Source organism: Gossypium hirsutum, chromosome A04 (assembly GCF_007990345.1).
Source record: "Gossypium hirsutum isolate 1008001.06 chromosome A04, Gossypium_hirsutum_v2.1, whole genome shotgun sequence".
Taxonomy (NCBI): domain Eukaryota; kingdom Viridiplantae; phylum Streptophyta; class Magnoliopsida; order Malvales; family Malvaceae; genus Gossypium; species Gossypium hirsutum.
The window spans coordinates 56,596,687-56,600,081 of record NC_053427.1 but is presented as its reverse complement, the minus strand read 5'-3'; the positions used below and the strand labels follow the sequence as shown (position 1 = coordinate 56,600,081).

The window sequence follows — 3,395 nt, the reverse complement described above, 5'->3', positions numbered from 1 at the left end:
AAATTGTTCAGAAATAGGAAAATGGTTTTTTTTATAAATTCATTGAATTTAAGCTGCGTACATTTATACAGTAAAGGAAGGTAGAAGAAATTAATAAGGAAAATAAGATCAAAACTTAAAAGCCCCCACATATTCTCCATCAATTGTCAAATCATATTTGTTTGGCCAAAACCAAAACATTTTACATGTTGGTTAGGTACAAGATACAGCACAATTTCGGATTGAATTATTATGTATATATAGGGAGAGTATTTTCAATTTTTTAAGAAATTTTTTGTCAATAATATTACTGTTTTATAAATTATTCTGATACAAAACTTTCCTTTTTTTTTCTGTACTAAATTAATTATATCCAGCTTTTGCAGACAAAACTATAATTAATTGGAGAGGTAAAGTTGTTATTCGTTGATCTAAATGCTAGAGCTAAATTCTTATATCATCTATCTTCTCCTTAAATTTATAAATGCATAGATTTAGTGTATATATAAACTAATTGAAATATAATATATTTGTTATATTAATAATATAATTTTTTGGTGAAAAATAAGTTAAAGAAAGAAAATTAATTTAATTCCTTCAAGAAAGAATCTTCAAACAATCTTAAGCCTAGCCTCCTGTCTCGAACCATCCGAACAAAATCATCTGCAATTTTATTTTCATCACAAGAGATATGTTGAATTTCCAAAGCTTAATAGATTTTAAGAGCAATGAACTCTCCTTATAAGAGCCGAAGTTGAAGTCCCAACTGAATCCTCCTAAATCGCATTAATAGCCTCAAGACTATCCGTTTGAATCAGAACATTCTCATAGCCCCGTTCCTGAATAAGGTACAAACCATCCAAGATACCCCAAAGCTCAGCGTCAAAGGTTGAGCACATACCCAAATATCTGCTAAAGCCGAAAATCCAACCCACATTACGATCACACACATATCCTCTAGCAGTAGCGAAACTGTCATCCATCCTAACTAAACCATCTGTACTCAGACGCACCCAATTACTTTCAAGCCTGTAGTTATCAACAAGACCTCTTGTTCCATATAATGAAGATTTGGAACTAGAGGTGTACCGTTTCGCCCAACTATAAGATAACTTATGATTTCATCAATAACTTATGATTTCATCAACGTTCTACAAGGATCCCTGAAAAATAAAAAGTTGCGATTTTTCCAGATTCGCCAAGAGATCGTTACAAAAAGGCACAACCAATCAACACCCTCAGGACAAAAAAACTGATGATTATGAAGGTTTTCCGTCATCCATTCAATAAGTGACCTAGAATAGAATTTTGAAACCTTATCTATTGGAATAAGCTTGTTCCAAATGTCTCTCGATGCAGGGCAATCCCTGAGTTCGTGCATTATATCTTCTGAACCATGTCCACAAACTTGACAAATGCCATCAATTCCTACTCCTCTTCTTGCCCTTTTCGCATTCGTGAGTAGACGTTGTTTGAGAGCAAGCCATAGAAAGAATCTAACTTGTTGTGGACCCTTGAATTTCCAAGGAAGTTGCCAAATGGGTTCTTCCAAATTCCAAGATCCTTCCCGAAGCGTTCCATATTCGCTTTTGAGAGGGAAATAGCCTATCGAAGTGCCCTTCCAAAATGATCATGTCTGACCCGAATGAAAGGTGAAGTGGTGGAATTGCAGCAATCCGATCAATGATCTCCTTAGTAACCCACAATCAGAAGAATTCTAAATTCCAACAACCATCACCTGAAACAATTTTGCTAAGGGGACAATCCATATCAAGATTAAAACAAGAAGGGATCTACTTAAACAAGGGTCCAATACTTGGAATCCATGAGTCACACCAACAATTAATACATTTCTCATCACCTATAGACCAAATTAAATTTTCACGAATGAGAGGCCATACCTTGGTGAGGGATCTCCATAAGAAAGAACAACATCCTCTTGATAGTGACTCAGGCAATCCACTTCGAACCCTGTATTTTGAACGATGCACCCGAATCCAATGGGCATTAAAATTAGTCACAATATTGAACCTAACCTTCATCATGAAAGAGGCATTATCATCGTTTAAATATCTCAACCCAAGACCTCTATGTGATTTAGGTTGGCACATCGAATACCAGCTCAATAGAGATATCTTTTTAGCCCCATTATAAGAAACCGAGATAAACTGTCTCACCATATGTTCAATCTCTTCACATAAACCTTTCAGAATCATCATAAACTACATAAAGTAACTTGAAATTGATAGCAAGACTAAAAACAATTAGTAAGAATTTAATTACTTAGTAAAATTGTGGAAGACATTTGATATCATACTTGATATACAAACTTAAATTTAATTTTAAATTTATTTATTTATTTATAGTATAAATTATAATTTTAATCAAATATTAAATACATTTTATTACTAAAGCTTAGCTCACCCCTCACACAGGGTTTTTAGGAATTTCCTTTATTTTAACATTATAGAAATAATAATAAGGCAATCATTAGGAAAATTATTAGAAATATCAATATTTAATTGTATTAACAACCGAAAAATACTAAGACAGTTATTAGGTAAAGATACAAAGACTATTTCATTGTTGTTTTTTATCGAAGACTATTTCATTGTATTAATTTACCAAAATTAGCATGTACATAAAAACTGGATACTATAATTAATGATAGACAACATTATATATATTAACAAGTTTAATTCATAACGTTTATCACTTTAGTTACTTTAATTTTTTTTAATCATTTTAGCATCAACTTTTTAAAGTTAATTAAATTGTGTGTGTTTTTATTACTTGTAAGGCATATACATATATACTTTTTACTATTTTTAGTAAATATTATTTTTCTATCTCCCATTCATTTTGGGTAAATATACAATCACTTATTTCAATTAAATTAAATTAATTTTTTTTTAAAATATCAATAGATATATGGTAAAATTTCAATCCCGCTTAGTTAAAAAATTTTACCGCCTGTATACCAAATAATTACCCTTTTATTAAATAAAAACTAATGATTGTGTTAGACATAGATTATTTTATATCAAATTATGGTTATAGTCTCTATACTATGTTTACATTTAGAATATAGTACCCATTCTTTAATTTTATATAATTTGGTTCCTTTATATAATTTCATTAGTTAGGTGAAATAGTTGATACCCTTAATTATTATGCTTAAAATTTAAGGTTAATTTTTTTCTTAAAATACCCATTTCAATCTCATGTAGAAATATCTAAATATATATATATTGTTAGAAAGGTGTTTTTAAAAGAAATCTGCGTAACCATTTTAATCAATATAGTTAAGGATATTAATTATTTAAGTTAATTGATCTCATTATAAAAGTAAAGAATCAATATCAAACTAAAATATAAAACTAAATCTTAAATGTGAACATAATAAATCGGTCAAA

General features: G+C 29.9%; 1 long non-coding RNA gene across 1 annotated transcript; it reads right to left on the bottom strand.

Annotated features, from left to right (window-relative positions):
* Positions 1–493: 493 nt before the first annotated feature.
* Positions 494–2,432, bottom strand: LOC121228158 (uncharacterized). Its single transcript, XR_005925653.1, has 2 exons — positions 1,881–2,432; positions 494–1,717 (listed from the first exon to the last, which is right to left on the bottom strand). It is a non-coding gene; the product is annotated as an uncharacterized lncRNA (long non-coding RNA).
* Positions 2,433–3,395: the final 963 nt, after the last annotated feature.